Raw genomic sequence first — 17,749 nt, forward strand, 5'->3', positions numbered from 1 at the left:
CCTCTGTGCAGCAGTGTCCCCCTGCATGGTGGTGTCCCGTGTGCCTTGTGGGGACATGTGGGTGAGCCCATGAGCTGGAGCCTCCACTCTCTGCTATGGCAGATGGGCTAAAATAGGAGTCAAAACATTCAGTGCTTTGGAAAGAAAAATAAACTCCCAGGCAAGTGCCAACTGCAGCAGCCATTTTGGCAGAGCCCCGTGGTGCAGGGGGATGGGATGACAGCCTCAGGGTCCTTGGGAACATCCCTAAGGGGAAACAGCCGTGCCCGGGCTGCGTGCCCACAGCCCACCTGGCAGCGCCCGGCTGTGCGGGCGGAGGCGGGACACAGCACCCTGCCCACGCACACGGGCTGGCACCTCCCTCCTCCCCGGGAGGTTTCTTTGCCACCCTCTGAGTACACGCAGATCTTACAGCTCTGACGTTGTTCTCCTTGGGTTGCTGCGAAGGACTCAAAAATGTCCATTTTAGGGTTTTTATATTTTGGGAGCCAGGCTGAAAAATTTTTTCATGGTCAGTGACAAGCAGCTTATGGGAAACAGATGAACAATACTCCCAGGAATTTCTCTTATTGCTGCCTGTGTTTAAAATATAAAGTTAGAGAGGGAAGGGAGGGAAAAAATAAAGTTTTTTAGGCTGAATTCCAGTCGAGTGCTACAAGACGTTCCCTGCAGTTCTCCCTGTAAGGATGTAGATCTCAGATGATGGAAGTGGGCATGGAAAGTTTGGCTGGGTACAGATCTGATTTGGAGTGAGGCCCTGCTTGGCTGCTGGGAAGTTGCTGGTCTTCTCAAAGTGTTAGGTCTTTCCTGGAGCCCAGAAAGAAAAGGCAAGTGCACCCTGAGGCCAGTGGCCATGGGAGTCTCTTCATGGTGGTGCAGCCAGGCCTGGTGGTTCTTTCCAGAGGAGACCACGTCCCTCTGATCTGCCACTGTGGAGAACTGATTTGCTTCTGGGGGGCTGCTGGTGATTTGGTGAGCACCCTCAGCCATCACTGGTGCCTGCAGCAGGGATGGACCACTCGGTTTTCACCTTTCCCAGAGCTGTAGATGTGGCTCTGTAGGTTCTGCAGGATCAGTGCCTGTACCTGCCTGGTCCTGGCAGCTGGATGTGATTTCTAAGCCCTGTGCTGCTGCCTGCAGGCTGTGCTGGCTGTGTCCATAGGCTGCAGCTCCCTGTAATAGATGGCCAGAGGGACGGGCTGCCCAAAGGGTAAATAAATCTTGTAGGCTGGGTGATATAACAAAGCACTTGACCTTTGCCCTGGTGGTTTATTTTGTAATCAGTGCCTGGCGATTGATTTATGGGATAATCAATTCTTGCCTCTCTCCCTTCCTCTGGCCTTGGCGTTGCCTGCACCATGGTCCTTGCTTTTGAGTGATGACTCCAGGCTACAAACGGTGCCGAGGGACAAGGCTGCCCACCCCTTCCTCCTTTCCCCCACGCCCAGACGTGCTGTTTGCAGCCCCACCTGCCCAATGAGGGTACATTAGGTAACTCTCATCCCTTTGCCAGGGGCAGTCCTCTCCACCTTGCCAATCTGCAGCGCTCCTGGCCTGACAACTCAGCACCTCTGTTTATAACTCCTGCAACAAATTGTCCTCAGTGAAAGGCTTTCATGCCTTGTGATGGATTCCCCTCACATAAATTGAGGCTGTGAGCATCCTTGTTCTTCCCAGGGGTGCATTCCACTGGGAAGCTGCAGTTGGGGCAATGAGGCCTGTGCAGGGGTAGAATTCATGCCCATGGGATGCTTGTCCTTAGTGTGTGTTCAAAACATGGCTTCAGGCACAGTGCAAAGCCAAAACCTGCTCAGTGACAGGTAGGTAACTTCCTCCCTGGCTATAATGCCCAATTTTTCATCTTTGTACTGTTATTCTCCTTTTTTTGTTCTGGCTTCTGTTTTGTCTTCTCAGCACCGTGGTGCCTGGTAGGTGCATGAAGCTGTGCTGTGGGTCAGGGGCAGGCAGAGGGTGACAGTGGTGTCCCTTGGGATGGGGCTAGCGAGGGTGTGTGCTACATTCTCCACTGCTGCCCACCAGATCTGTCCTTCCTGGGCCCTGGCTGTCCTTTACTGCCTGCCTGAGAGGCTGACTCGCTGCTCTGATAGCTGCTGTGTGCCCAAGGCTGCCCAAGCAATTGATAGGGACCGTGGAGTGATCTCATAAATATGGGATTGGGAGGAAGGAACAAGTGAGGGAGCTCAGCTTGTAGTGAGTATGTGATGGGGAGCAGGTTCACCCAGTCAGCAATAGCCTGGGGAAGGCATCCAAGTGTCAATTCCAGCAGCAGGGCAGCTGTGATAAGCCAGGGAGATACGAGCGGAGGAGGAAAACTCTGAATCTCACCAGGCTTTACTCGAACAGAGGTAGCAGGGCCAGGGCTCTAAGCTCCTGAAAAGCTCTGGGAAATGCTTCCAAATTTGGATATCTGTAGATCTGGGCTCCCATTTCTATCAGAGGCCCATCCTAGCAATGTGTGCTGACTGAGACCTGCACGTCCCACCCATCCTGAGGACAGGATGTCATGTACCTGCTTTGAGCAGCCATGGTGACGTGCTGGCACCAGGAGAGCTGCTGACACTGCTGGGCACCTGTGGGACAGACTAAGGGGAGCTCTGGCAGATATAAAGTGCTTCAAGCAGGAGGCTGCTGGAAAAAAAGAGCCTCAGCCCCTTGGCATGTAGGGCCAGCTCTGTGTGTTACTACCTCCATGATCCTGGGGTGATGCTGTGTGGGATGTGGGGCTGGGCTGCCTGTGATCATTCTAGTGATGGCACCTTTCCTCTAAGGTGTTTTTAAACATCTCCTTCTTCCTTATGGAAGGTCTCTCCTTATAATCTATTCTTGTCCTTCTCTTATTTAAGTTCATTCCTTCTTGTAATGCATCATCCTTGGTCAGCTTTAAAGGTTGGCAAAGCCTGAGGGAAGAGAGGAAAGAGTTATAATGTCTGAGGGACTAAAGGTTTGATTTGGATGCAACCACATTTATTCAGCAGCAAATTACATCTTCAATCAAACCAATGCAAATCAGGCTCCCAGTTCAGTCTATTTGTTTGGACTTAGTGAGTGCAGGGGGATTCATTATTCCTTGTGCTTCTCCCATCCCTCTAAGTTCCTGTGCGCATGTCCAGACCTGCGCACGCTCGCCTGTAAAGCCCTCTTCCCCGAGGGTGATGTGCTGTTGGGAATAGGTACATGATGATCTCTGGGTTTGGGTAGAGCCTGTATCCCTTGGGAAGGCAGTAGAAAAACAGCAGTTTGCGCCCAGTGTGGTGCTGTACCAGGGAAGGGAAGGGTACCTCGGAGCTGCAATTAGAGCTTTCTGAATAATTCAGTTTTTCAATGTGGTGTCTGAAGTAGAACAGTTAAAAGAATGTCTCTGGGAGACTGACAGTGATCCCTTTCTCCTCACACACACCCTGAGGAAGAAACAAACCATGAAAATCCATTTCATTTGTTTGGGGTCATTTCATTTTCCTTCTTGTTTGTGCATGCCGTCAAACTTCCTCAGTGAAAAGTGCTCTGCTTTAGAAACATCTAGGAAAAATAAGTCAGGGCTGAAATTGTCATTTTCACTTCTTTTTTCTGAAGTTTGTCTCCAAATTTGACCTGTATGTCTTTGAATTTGAAAGGTGGAGAGGTAAGAAAAGGTAAATCCTTCACTTTCATGAACAATTTCCTTTGCTTTCATCCCAATCTGCCCTGGACATCTGTTTGTCTGTCCCTGCCTGAGCCTGCTGTGAAGCCCCTGTAAGTCCTTCTCGTGCCCTGATTGTCCAAGCCCTGAGCGGGGCCATGGGCAAGCCAAGCATCCCGTGCTGCAGCCGTGCTGACTTGGGTAGGACACAGCCCAAACACGAAAGCAGTGATCTGATTTCCCCTGGGCAGAGAGAGGAATGTTTCTGGAATTGTTTCTGGAATGGCCGTGATGGTGTTTTCAGACAAGAGCCCGTTTGTGGGTTTGTGTGAGATCTGCCCTGCCACACCAGGGGAGGTGAGTTGGGTGCCTGCTGTGTCCTGCAGCGCTCCCTGGCTCCTGGGTGTACATATTCCTCCCAAGGCTCTGATCCTGCACTGGCCCATGCTGCCAGATTCAATAAAACTTGACCAGGAAAGCTCAGGAGAAGGCTGCAAGGTCTGCATTGGAAGTGGTAAATCCTTTGAGGCTGGAAGCGTCTTTATGCTGTATGTGTGTCGTGAAGGATTTTTGTTACTGCTTGCAGCCTCCTGTTATCCTTGCCTACCAAGTCCAATCTGGATTCACTGCACAGAACGTTTTGAGCTGAAAGCAGCTCAAAGCGTCTCCTGGAAATGCTAGGAAAAATTTCCATACTGAGGATAATGAGCGGTGAGTGCAGAGGAGGGACACAGCGGAATTCCTTACTCCTAGAAAGTTGCTCTGAGCCTGAATTTCAGTGCCACAGAAACCTTGGAGGATTTAATACATGGGTCTCGGTTTGTTGTTTTTGTTCACTCCTGAAATGGGTCAAAAAGCTTTGCATTTTTTCATGGATATAGTGCAAAATCATGCACTATATTCTCTCAGAAACACTGCAGCTGCTATGTGCCTGGTGCTTTCCCAGCTGCCAGGGCTGCTCACGGCTTTGAGACCGGTTCCTTGGGGTTGGTGTTGTCTGGCAACGATGTTTTTCTCAAAGATGTGTTTAAGCAGTGCCAGGGAGGCTGGAGGCAGGGACACTCCTGTCAAGTACAGCATACATGAGGCTGAGATGTTGGCCCTCTCCTTCAGCTGAAACCTGCTGGTAGAGGCAGGGTGGTGGTGACCAAGCCTGGCTTTCATGGGTGAGCACAGACCTCTGGCTGCTGGACCCTGGTGCCTCCACCATCCCCAGGCTGCCTCCTGGCAGAAGCAGAGCTGAGGTCGCCCCCTGACTGTCAGCAAAGCCCACTGTGAACATCAGGTCCTGCAAGCAACCAGCACCGAGCTGGCCTGTGGCAGCAGAGGAAAGATCTCAAAAGCACCAAATGAGTGCCTGTGCTTTCAGAGGGGCTCCCAGTGTCAGCTGGTTGACCAAGTCCCTGGAGCCATTCCTCTTCTCCAGGGACCCTGCTTATATGTTGGGCAAGCTGTCCTCTCCAAACTCCTTGTCTCTGTCCCAAGCAGCCTAGAAGCTGTTTATCTTTTGTAGATTCTCTGCCCTGTAAATATTTGCATGTAAAGCAAGAGTTATAGACCATGTTATTTATGTGGAGGAAATGGATATTTAAGGCTGTTCCGGTTTGTTATTGGCCACAATATTTTTAGGGTGCCAGACTCCTATTTCAGAGCTGGCTGGTTTAGGGCTTTAGCTCCTGATGCCTCTCACATGGAGCCTGTGGGAGGCCTTGCTGAGCTTGCAGAGGGGGTGCAGAGACTTCTCCATTCATTGGGATTCCCTACCTCTTTCCCCTTTGATCTTCCCAGACAGGCTTGGGGATTTTTCCCTTTTACTGTACACCCTGTCACACACCCCTTTCTTCCCCCCAGTTCCTGTAGGTTTTTGGATGTGCTGTTGGTCCCTGCTGGCCATTTCTGGCCCTCTGGTTCCAGCGCAGGGCTGGCCCTGTGCCCTGCTTTCCCTGATACTGATAAGCTCTCCTTGGCAACGGCTCCACACTGGCAAAACATTTACCTCATCCTCAGCCCTCTTGAAGACCCGTCCTCCCTTGGCAACCTAGATCATCTTTCCTGGTTTTCTATGTACCTCTTCATTTGCCTTGTCTGTCTGAAGACTTTTATAACGCCAGTAAGATTATTTGGTTCAGAGATGGCTCCCCAGAGCCCATCCTCTGCCTGGACTGGGATCTCAGCATCCGTGTGCAAGCACCCCATGGGTACCTGAGGGTCACCCCTCTCCCAGGGGCCGGTGCAGTGTTGCCTGTGGAGGGGGCTGTGCTGGCCTGCCTCATTCCCTCACCTCAGGTTGCTAAGGTACAGCTACAACTCTCATCCAGAGTGTCATCATCTCACGCCTCAATTCCTTCAACATCCTTTTCTCTGGCCTTGACAAATGCAATCTTTTCCCACTCCTGCCTGTTCAGAGCTCTGCTGCAAGGATCATTTTCTGCACCTGTCATTTTGCTCTTGTCACCCATGCTTTACTTGCTTTTGCTGATTCCTGCTGGCAAACAGCAGTTACCTGTCTCTGCTCTCCAGCCCTTTCACTGCTTTCTTTGCTGTTAACCTTGTAGTCCCTTTCCACATGTGGTTTCTTACTGTCACTCACCCTCAGGTGACAGCCTCTGCCAGCACTCGCCCTTGTCTCCCAGCTCTCTGCTTTCTGCTCTGGTGCCTCTGGAAGCTCCTCTTCAAACAAGAATTTGCCAGCTCCTGTCCCAAATTGGTGACAGTGGCTCGGGCGCAAGTGTGGGAACCACCTGTCTAGAAGGCAGTGACTCTGTTTGCTCTTGCTGTTCTTCCATCACCTGCTTAGGCTGAAGGCTTTGGAGCAGGACCTTTTTTTGGCAGTGTTTGTCTAAAGAAATGCAAGCTCGTGAGGCCCTCTTGGCTTTGTGCCTGTGTGATGTGTGCCTGTCCTGCTGCCGTGTTTTGTGGAAGCGGTGGTGAATTCAAGCTGTATTGGGTGGAGATGTTATGCTCTTCCAGGTTCAGTGAGAGGCACTGTCCAGATATTGGAGAGGCACCTTCTGTGGCAGCCAGGGCATGGAAGCTGGGTTTGTGCTGGGTTTGTACAGCTCAGTGCTGGTGCGGAGCAGGCTGAGCCCCTGCCCCGTCTTGCTTTGATGCCTGCTCCACTGTGCTTGGTTATGGCCCAGGGGAGTTTTCCTGGTCCTGAACCTTGCTGGTGAACCTCCTTGTAGCCTAGGGCAGCATTTGCTGTTGCAGACCAAGTCTGGCCCCAGCCACAACCTACCTGGACTAATCTGGAACAGGGTGGGGGTGATCCTGAGCACAGAGCCCTGCTCTGTACTGCAAGTGCAGGAGGGAGAGAAAAACGCATCAATGCCTTCATCTGCCCTTATGGATTTTTCCACCATATTTTATAAGTGTTCATTTTTATTTATGTGAGGTTAAAGTCAGTCCAATTTGGAAATCAACTTGTCTAAGGAGCTCCCCTCAGATCCTATTAGCTTCATGTTGTATTCCTATTCATTTTTGCTAATGCCATTCAGGCTGGCTGCGGTGGCAGCTGCAGGAGCTGATAACTCTCTCTTTGCCAGGCTGCTGGCACCATGAGCTCATGGCTATGGGGACAGCAGGATCTGGCTATGCAGTGAAGGGCTGGAGCTCCCAACTTTCCAGCTTATAATAGCATAGGGTCAGTTTCTGACCTCTGCTCCCACATACCTCCCCTTGCTGCACTCAGCATCACCAGGACCCCACCTATCACTGCAGGCATGGAGGGCACTTCTACCTGGAAATCAGTGGCTGGCTTGGACAGAGAACAGTTAAGAAGTGCTCAGGCTATCCTTGTAATTAGAGAAATTCCTGGAAGAAAATAAAAATAAATCCATTGAGGGCTTTTAAAGGAGAGATAGGATGCCTAACTCAGGAAGGCCGTCAGCCGCAGATTGCCGGCGGCTGGAGGAGCGTCCTGGGGAGGTATCAATGCACGCTTGGCCAGCTTTCACACCATCCCTTGGCATGTGCTGCTGGCCCCTCCAGGGAGGGACTGGCAGGATGGATCTCTGCACTGGAGCTGGATAAGCACTGTGTCCTTTCCAGAGGCGATATTTCGGTAACCCCAAATCAGCTGCAGGATTGCAGCACTGGGGTGGGGTCAGCACCAAGCAGGAGCGAGGGTGGCTGCCAGGATGGGCTGCATCCCTTCTTTCTGTTCCTGCCTCTCCATGTGGGTAGCACAGCCCACCTCTCCTGAAGCATCCTGGCTGCCCTGTCTCCCCCCTGCCTTTAATTATTTATTGAAGTGGTCTGATACTAGGCGACTGTAATTAAAATAAGAAAAATACACACAATGAAATGATTTTTAAAATAGCAACACACTGGATGCAGTGAAGCAAGCAATGTATTAAATATTTATAGTCACTGGTCTGCTGGGGGGGAAAATTAAAATTATTTAGCCCGAGAAAAACATTTTAATTATTTAATTTGAGGGGAAACCTCCCCCACAGCCCTCCTTAGTAGTAAGCCCCAGACAAATGACAGCATAATGTAAGGTTTGATTAAAATCTGAGTGGTATGAGGGCCTGGAGATTGGAACAAGTTGATAGGGAGCCACGTGGTTGTCACACAAGGCAGAGGTCCCCTTGCTCTGCTGTGGCAGGTCTGTGTGTGTGATCCTGCATCTTGCAGGGGAATTCTTCCTCTCCAGGTGTGGTCCACGCTTGGCAGCAGCTAGCCAGGGGTTTGCTCTGCATGTGGGAGCCTGGGAGCTGGACAGGAGTGCAGTGACAGGGTGAACTGTCATGGGGTAGGACATGGAAGTGAACCACCATGACCCACCCCTGCAGTGGGAGCTCTGTGCCCATGGGTTGCCCTGAAATGCCTTCTGGGCCAGGAGCTCTGGTGTGTCTGTCCCAGCAGTGCAGGTTCTGCTGGGCTCACCCCACAGCAGGCGTGTGGCACAGGGCTGCCTGAACCCCCAGGTCTCGTGGCATTTACACACTTTGTGTGTGCAGCTTTTCCTGGGAGCCTCGACGCCCCTCTGCAGGAATGGTGCTGGGGCTGGCGTCCCATTGGCATCTCCACTCCAGGCTGGAGCGAAGGATCTCCCAGCTGCATATCAAAGACTGAGAAGAGCAAAGCGTGGGGTCTGGCAGAGGCTGATTGTTTGCTGAGAGAGGAGGGCCTGCAATCTTTTCCCTTGTGCCTCCAGACTGACAGTCTCTCATTATTAGCCCCCTGGAAACAGGCACTTTGACTGAAAGAGCCGTCCCAGCCTTCACTGTAACAATCAAAGCAGCTCAAGAATAAACATGGCTTGGCAAGAATAAACACAAATTGCAGTGCTTGCTGTGAACAGCGATATCCTAGGGAGCAAACATCAAATGAAGGATTATCCCTGTTTGCAAGGAAGCTCTTTGAGAAAGAGATTGAATAAGGGCCATCTGCAGCCCAGAGCACAGGGGCTAGCCGGAGAACCTGCTTGTGCCATCAGGAGCTCTCCCCTTTGAAGCCCACATGGTCTCCTTTAGGCGCTGTCTGGTTTAACTTCATATGCTCTGTCAGCTGCTGGAGCCAGGAGCTCTTTCAGCTACCTCCAGCTTGCAGGCAGTGTGGCAAGCCCAGAAAGCACAAGGAAGGGAGTTAAGAGGGTCAGAGAGGATGAGGAGAGCTTCCCTGCTGTGTGCAGGTACTGGACCTGATGAGGTAGCCTGTGAGAAAAATGCAGAGCTGGAGGAAGCTGTAGGAGCTGGAGGAAGATCACATCAACCAAATCCTGCAGGAAGCTCTGCTCTCTGCCCCCGACATTAATGCTGCCAGTCTTAGAGCAGGAACCCTAAAGGCAGCTTTTAAGCAGTGACTGTCCCTTCACTGCCCATGGGAAGCCAGCACGAGCAAGCCCTTCTTCCCAAACCCTTGCCGAGGGGCAGCCCGCATGGCATAAATCAAATTTGGAGGAACAGAGGTTCCATAAACAAGCTTATTTTCTGAAGCCGGGCCCCATTATGTTATCTGTCACTTTATTGGGGTTTCTGAGCCGTTTATTTTTATGTATATACATCAGAGCTGGTGAGCTGGCGTTGGCCTCAGAGTATAAAGCTGACAAGACACAGTAGCAGCGTGTGAAACCTGTCAGCAGAGCAGCCGCCTGTGAAATGAACACAGGAGCCGATGCCGATGGTTTTATTGATGGGGAATCTCGGGTGGTGCGTGCTGGAGCGGTGCTGCTGTCCCTGCCCTCTGAGAGGGACTGGTACCAGACCCCTGCAGGCAGGGGTAATGGCTCCAGGCAGTGGGAAATTAGATTTTCTTCTGAAGGAATATCTGAAGCTGCTGAAATACTTTGCTAGCCCAGAATCTGTATAAAAGGACAAATTTTCTTGGGATGGAAGGTTGTGATGGAAGGTTCTACAACACTTTGCTTTCTGGTGTTGCTCATCTTGGTAATTGTTCTCTTAATGTTTTGTTTGTTTCTTTGTATTTAAGATAAACTCTGATTCAGGGTAAAGATTTGTTCTGAAATAGAAAAACTGGAGTTCATCTAAAAAAAAAAAAAAAAGGTAGGGTTTCAAAATGTTTTTGAAACTTTTTTTTCCCATTTTTTTGCCCCTGGAGCGACATTTTGCCAAACTCGATAGTCTTTACAAAGGCCTAAATGAGTAATTGTTTCTGTCATGTTCCAAGAAAAAAGTATTTAGATCAGCAATTTTTCCTCTCAGTCAGAGCAAACATTTTTGGGTGTGAGATAGTTTTATGGGTCATCAAAACCCTACAGAATTATCTGGATTGTTATCAGGGCGATGGTACAAAACACAGACCCTGCTCTCGGGCTGTTGTGACCTTGCTCTGAGTCCTCTGGTTTAGCACAGAGGGGACATTGCTGTCATGTTCTGGTCCTTTCACAGGCAAGAAGGGCTCAGTGCACTAGGAAAAGCAGCCAGAGGTTGTCAGCACCATGCTGCACGTGGAAGTTGGTGCTCCCTGCCTGCTCTTGCCAAATTTTCAGTCTGGATGAATAACTTGGGCTTGCACTGTGCCACGTGCCAGCCCTGCTGCCCAGGGAGAGCAGGGACCCTGCGGGGCTGGTCCTGCCTAAGCCTGTCTCGGATGTATAAAACCTGGATACATTCTGTTTGCCAAGAACAATACTTAAATTCTTAATCTAGACTCCAGTGTGTCTTCATGGTTCACAAGCAGTAGTGATGCTACTGGAGCAATTCCTAGAGGTGTGCAGGGAAATAGCTCTGGATCCACTGCGTGTCCCATGGCTGCCCTTGGAGAAGGCATGGGTGAGATGGTGTCATGTTTCATCCTCAAAGCTGCAAGACCTGACCCATTAGTAGGAAGTTTCTGGTACTGCTGTATTGCCTGCTGAAAAACAAGTGGTATTATTTTAATCCTCAGCTCTCTGGTTTATGTGTGGAGCACTTTTCCTTCCCTGGTTTCACTCACAGCCTGTTCCACCAGCACATCTCATGCTGGCCAGATGCAGGAAAGGCCTCTTCACCCTTCTCCATGAGTGAGACAGGCAGCTCTGCCTGATTGATCTGCTGCCTTCCAGCCTGGATCATTCCTCTGCAGGTCTGTCTCTCACCTGCCTGGGCACTGCTAAATCTTCCCTGGAAGGAAGAACTATTTGTCAAGTGAAATAGGAAGGTTTGAGTCTCATGTTCCCCAAGGCCACTTAGCAGGGCTCTGGCTGCACTCTGGACACTCTCTTTGCTGTGCTGGTGTGAGCAGGAATGAGGGCCATGAGGCTTTTCTGCCTGCTGTCAGCACTGCTTCTGTGAGCCCTCCTGGCAGGCTCTGTGTGTGTGTCTTGTCTCCCCCAGCCTGCGAAGGTGCAGCGTGCCTCAGCTTTGCCCACTGTGGAGCAACGTCTGTGGTCTGCACGTCATCCTTTGTGCTTCTCTGCACCAGCTCCCTTATTGACTAGGAGTGTAATTGTGCTGCATCATGTCTAATTGGTTTGCTCTGTCACTCTCCATTTGCTTTCCCTGTGTGCCCCCCCTCCCCTCCGTCAGCACAGCGCGCTGTGAGCGTGAGCAGGGCACAAGGCCACGCTCCTGATTGCTGCAGGAAAACAAGGCACCCGACTTCCTCTCTTCTCCTAAATTCAAATGACAAGAAACAGAGGCAAACAATTTTGCCAACCCTTGGCAGAGGGCCAGCGCTGATAAAGAGCCGTAATTAATCTGCCCAGCTTTATTAGAATATCATTACAATTAACTCAGCAATCTTCTGTTGATCAAAGCCATTGTTCCCTGCAGAGCAGAAGAAGCCAGCGTGAGCCTGGATTGTGCTGTGCTTAAAAGCACCTAGAGCTGGATCATTCCTGCCAGCCCAACAGCAGCTCCATCCCTCTGGCTGGCAGCACAAGGGCCAGCAGAGCTGTGGGCACAGACCTCTGTCCTCAGCTGGCCTCTTGAGCCTCTTGCAGCTTTGATTTAATTTTTAGCTTCCCTTCTTTGTTGAGCTATTATAGCCCAGATCCTTTGCAGGCACCTGTGAGTCCCTCATTCCCTGTGTAGATGCTTTTGGGTCCAGCCTTCTAAGCACTGGGTTGATTCCTTTGTGTGTGTTCATACAGCTCTTAGCATGCCTGCTTCTTAGGCTCAGCTGGAGATACAGTGACTGCTGCAATGATTCACCTAACAGAGGCAGAGCGGGCAAAGAAACCGAGGGAAACATTTGTAGAAGCCGTATCTGAAAGAAGGGAGAGCTGTCAAAATGAAGCTCCATAAGCTCTACAGTTAAATAGCCCAAGATGTGTGCTGTAGAAAAGCAGGGAAAATGAGCACCGTTAAACTACCCCTTTCCTCCCTTTCAAACTGTTCTTTTAATATCGGGTATTTATCTGTAATTTAAGCCTGTGATTAGTTTTATCAAAAAGATAGTTCTGAGGCAGAGATCTTAAAAATGATTAGGTATGTGTTCGAAAGACAAGAACAGCTCCACTTGCACTGCAGGATAAAGACGTCTGTCTGTTTGCTGCCTTGAGCATCCATCTGTGAGGGCCTTGTGCCAGAAGAAACCTCCGGTTCCACACAGATCCCAGCCCATCTCAGACTTTCAGGGCACTTCTCATCCTCCTTAAAACATGCCAGAGCAGGATCCTTCTGTCGCTGGGCAAGATTGTCTGAGGTGATTTTATGTCTTTTCTTCCTCATCACACTTCTGCTTTTGAAGAATGCTCTCAGCTTTGGTGCTGCTGCTGGGTCCTGACAGCACAACCTTGCTGAATGCTCAGTCACCTGCCCCTGCAGCCACCAGCAATGTGGAGACACTGGCAGGTTGGCTTTGAGAGCATCCTGTCAGAGGGATTTACTGCAGAGGGGGCTGGAGAGCCTGCAGCACATTCCCCACCCACTCCTGCACCTTTCTGCCCGATGGCAGCCCTCTGCCAGGCTGGAGCAGTGCCCAGGGGCTCCTCTGGTGCAGAACCAAGGGGCTTTGCTCCAGAGCAAACAGCTTGGCCCTGCCTCCGTTCTCAGCCTGATGTAAGATGGCATAGGAGGAGGTTTTATCCTGAAAGTGACTCTGCCACAGAGGATTTACATGCTGTGAGCAGACTCAGAGGGTGTGAAAACATGCTATCCAGGTACACAGAGAGAGAAGCAGGGGAATTTTTAAAGCTCTGGGTGTCTTCCCCTGTTATTTGTGGAGCAGGCTGCAGTGGGCCAGTGAGCTGTAGTGGAGAGTGGAGCAGGCAATGCTGAGCTGCCTTGCCAGCCAGCCAGCCTGGGAAGTGTTCTTAGATGAAGGTGTGTGAATCTCTCTTGTTTTTTGTCCTGAATTCTCATCCATTTGAATAGTCAACACTTGTGAGCCCTGGGAAAAAGAAAAGAGAAAGAAAAAGCAGGTCCAGGGCTGGGTCTAATTGACCTTGGCATTGTCCCTTTTAGCAGCCACGCAGGAGAAGGGAGCAGCTGCTCCAGTCCATTTGAGGGTGCAGATACAGCATATCCAACCCTGCCTGTACTGCCTGGCTTCACCTGCTGTCTGCAAATCCTTAACCCTTCGGGGCTGGAGAAAAGGGAGCTGTATTTGCAGTGTAATTTTATATGCACAGTGCTGGGTGTGCTGAGTAAATGCACCTCACTGGTAGCAGCAAGCAGGATCTGGGGGTGGCACCCGCTGCCACAATTCCTGCTGCAGGCAAGGGCATGAGTACATTACAGAATGCAATCAGATGAGGGTTGGTTTGATACAGGCTGCCAAGTTAAGACCCTCTTCCCACTTCCCTGCCCCTTCTGTGGCTGGGGGTCTGAGGCACTAGAACACCCTAAGAACAAACCAAGCCCATGAGGCCATAACAGCTCCAATGGAAGGGATTGTGGCTGTGCGTGAAGTGCCAGAGTAACCAGTGCTTTGGTGGTTGGTGCCTAAGGAGAGAACTTGTCCTTTCGGCCACTAGCATTCCTCATCATGGGCAAGGGCAGGGGGTGCTGCTCAGGCTGCACTGAGAATGTTCAAAGGGAGCAGGACCTGGAGAGGCTCTTCTGAAGGGCTTAAAGCAAGGCTTGCCTCCCCCTGCTCTGCTGCACCTTCCCCTGCTCCTCCACAAATGGCTGAGGACATTATCAGGCTGCCTCAGGTCTCTGGGTGAATGCAGGGGCTGAGTGTCAGGTTGTTATTAAGTATCATTAGTAAGTGCCAAAACTGTATGTCGCTCCTCAGGCACAGACAATGACTGGAGGAGGGATGGTTCACAGAGCCAGGAGATGAGGGAATGCTGAAGGTCAGGGACACTTCAGTCTGGGCTGCCTTCAATTCTCATTACCCGCTCATTACCAGGTGGAGGGAGGAGGATTTCCTTGGAGGGTGTGTGTCACCAGGGACTTCCTTGTGTCTCAACACTTGTGCTCACCTGGGGAGGCCCCAGCATGGTCTGTGTGTGAGGAAGAAGGACCTGTGCAGCCCCCAAATCCTCCTCTTGTGTCACCCTGGTGTGTAGGGGCTCCAGTATGGGGCAGGGCAGGCTCCTGCCCATCACAGTAGAGCTGCCCAGGGGAAAGACTGTTTTAGCCTCTCTTCTACCCAGCAGAGGCAACTGAAAAATAAATTTTGCAATTTTTTTGGTTTTTTTGCTATTTTCCATGCTTGGCTCGAGCTTTCCCACAGAGAGAGATGGAGATGGTGCACTACTGAGGAGGCAGCACCAGCATTCCAAGAATGCTGCCTGCTTGCTTTAGTGCCTGGCTAGCTGTGGAGATCTGGGGAGGAGGTGCAGGAACACGAGCCAAAAAACCCAGAAAGCACGTGCCTAAAGGGTGAGATGGAGGCAGAGGCACCTCTGGTGAACACGCCTGGAGTGGGAGCCGGGGGACGGTGAGTCGAGTAATCATCTGCCCGAAGCGATCGCGGCCCTCAGCGGAGCACAGAGACACTCACTCGCATTTATTTAAGGCGAGATGCCCTAGTTTTGTGCTTTCAGTGGAGTCCCTAATTATTCCTCAATCTTTGTAGTGAGCTAATTAGTTTTGCAGCACTCAAGGCCGGGGAACACTGATAGCTTGGGAAGCACAAGCTGAAGGGATGATGAGGAAATGGCTGACTGGCAGGCAGGAATGGCTGAGAGCAGGGCAGGGTTTGGAGAGCTGATGGATGATGGTCTGGGAGGATGATGGAGGAGGGAAGAGCCACACTCTCTTCAGGCAGGGTGCTGGAGTGTGACGATACAGAAACAGCGCTGAAGCAGCAGGCTGTAATTGAGGGGGGGGCTGGAGGAGGGGAGGGAGTGAGAGGGGTGGGATCCTGCATGGAGGGGAGCACAGCACTGGGCAGGAGCTGCCCCCTTACGTGGGTGCTTCCTTGGGCAGCTGCCTTTCCCAGGGAGCTGCCTGCAGGACCAGCAGCCTTTCCTGACTGTCCCATCATTTTGCTGCCTTGGTGGTGACACCAAAGAGCTTTGCAGGGAGAGGCCAGCCTGGTTTCCCAGCTGGATGCTCACTGTTCTTCCTGGTCAGAGCTGCTTCTTTCAGAGAGAGCCACCACAGATAGGGTAGCCGGCACTGATACCCAGGTCCACAATGTTCCCGTGCAGGTGTTCTTCTCTGGCTGGTCTGTGTGCATGGATGCCTCGTTGCTGTGACACAGGGCTGTGCTCCAGAGCCCATGCTCCCTACATCTGCACTGGGAGCCCCAGGAGCACAAAAGGTCTCGTTCCAGTTCTCACTGTCATTGGGAAGTTCCCAGTGGCCACCGAGTGCAGTGTGTGACAACTCTGAAGTGCCCAGGTGGCCATGGATTTATTAGGGTATTACCCTACTAGTGCTGCAAATGGTGTCATCTGTCTTCTAAACTTTGCTCTTTATTTCAGGAAGAGAATTTAGTATATCCAGGCAATATGCTGTAGCTATAGTGTATGATAAAGCCCTGCTGGGAAGTGTAGTTTAATTGATTTTGTTATTAAAGTGCCACTGGAATAAATTTGCTCATTTGAATGAAATGTCTTATTACCTGGATCGTAACAGGCCCATGATGAAATCTCTAGAGGGGCTGGAGCTACCCCCTGCCTGGTGATAGGAGCTGACATGGAGCAGCTGCCAGGGACCCACACCTGCCACGCTGCTCACTGCAGGCTGGTCACCCTGAGACCCTCAGCACCCACCCAAATCTGCAGGGAAACTGTGCTTGGAAACCTCAGGATGGGAACAAACCACACCAGCAGGGCACACTGTGTCTTGGTCACAGTTTGTGTTGTTCCTCTAATCCTTTTCTCAGGTAAGGACATTGTTTTAAAGGGAATTGAGGAAAAATCTCTTTCACAGGACAGTATTTCTTTAATACTACCAGTAATGGGGGTGGATTGGGAAATGAACCATTCCCCATTACACTGGGACTAACAGCACAGCCCATGCTTTCCAGTTAAAATTTGATTGCCTTGAATCCTGAGGATTATGGAAAATAAGAAAAAGGCCTAGTAAAATTTATGGGTTTTAATCATAAACTGATAGAATCACAGCAAATCTATCATAAGCATGCAGATAGTGATCCAGCAAAAAGAGAGGAAAGCAATAGGCTTTTTCTTGGAGCTATGTGTACCTTCACAGGGCTAGGGAGAGGGGAAGCAGGGCTGCTCCCCTGCCATCTCCTCTGGGTGTGGAGCCCCTGCACCTCAGATCCCTTCTCCTCTGCTGTGTCCTGCAAAAGCCTGGAAGCAGGGACTGCACTGCAAAGTCCCTGCCCTGTCTCGTGGCAAACTGGCTGGGCAGGGCTGGAGAGCCCATGTGGAGGTGGAAAAAGAGGGACAAGGCAAGAGATGGGGGAAAAGAAGGAAGGAGAAAAGGGAATGAAAGCCCAAAGCCCTTTTTTCCCTCCACCTCTCTGTGTGCTGCTCGCTGTGGTGGACGCAGAATGAGACCCTGCCAGGGGAGGAGGGATGCAGAAATGTGGGGATGAAACTTGTGTGCTGAGGGGACTGCAGGAAGCACAGCCGTGGTGGAGAGAGGAGAGCTCTTGACAGAGAGAAATGGCAGGAGAGCGAGGGAGCAGCACAGAAGGCAGAAAGTATTTAAAAAAAAAAAAGAGCGATAAGGAAGAAAAAAGGGAGAGAGTAAAATATTGGCTCTGAAGCTGAGATAAGAGAGAGAGGGCAGTTAGTGAGAGAAGGAGTAAAATTAAGTGTGATAAGGCCTGATAGAAGCAGGGGAAGGCAGCAAGCCCAGGCAGAGAGCAGAGGGGCTGTGGGTAGAGCTGGGGGCTGTGGGTAGAGCTGGGGGCTGTGGGTAGAGCTGGGAGCTGTGGGTAGAGAGCAGAGGGGCTGCAGGCAGAGGTTGGGGGCTGCAGGCAGAGCTGGGGGCTGCGGGCAGAGCAGAGGGGCTGTGGGCAGAGCAGAGGGGCTGCAGGCAGAGGTGGGGGGATGTGGGCAGAGCAGAGGGGCTGTGGGCACAGCTGGGGGCTGTGGGCAGAGCTGGGGGGCTCAGGCAGAGATGGGGGCTGCAGGCAGAGATGGGGGCTGCAGGCAGAGCTGGGGGCTGTGGCAGAGCTGGGGGGATGTGTAGCACACGAAGGTGAAGGGCCAGCCTGGCCCCCTCTTCTCTGGTCCCTTACCCCTCTGCATGCTCTGCGTACCTCTGGCGATCCCTGGAGAGGAGCTGAGTGGGCCCAGGGGTTGATGGGGAGGATCAGTGGGGGTAAATGTCCCACAGGGTGCTCACA

The 17,749-nt window shown here is 51.4% G+C and overlaps 1 long non-coding RNA gene across 1 annotated transcript in view; it reads left to right on the top strand.

Moving 5' to 3' along the window:
• LOC134558364 (uncharacterized) overlaps positions 1-17,749 on the top strand; it is a 45,308-nt gene that overhangs the window by 24,178 nt on the left and 3,381 nt on the right. The window contains exon 2 of the long non-coding RNA XR_010082342.1: positions 16,063-16,312. This is a non-coding gene — a long non-coding RNA (uncharacterized LOC134558364). The remainder of the gene's footprint in view (positions 1-16,062; positions 16,313-17,749) is intronic.

Source organism: Prinia subflava, chromosome 15 (assembly GCF_021018805.1).
Source record: "Prinia subflava isolate CZ2003 ecotype Zambia chromosome 15, Cam_Psub_1.2, whole genome shotgun sequence".
NCBI classification, from domain to species: Eukaryota; Metazoa; Chordata; class Aves; order Passeriformes; family Cisticolidae; genus Prinia; species Prinia subflava.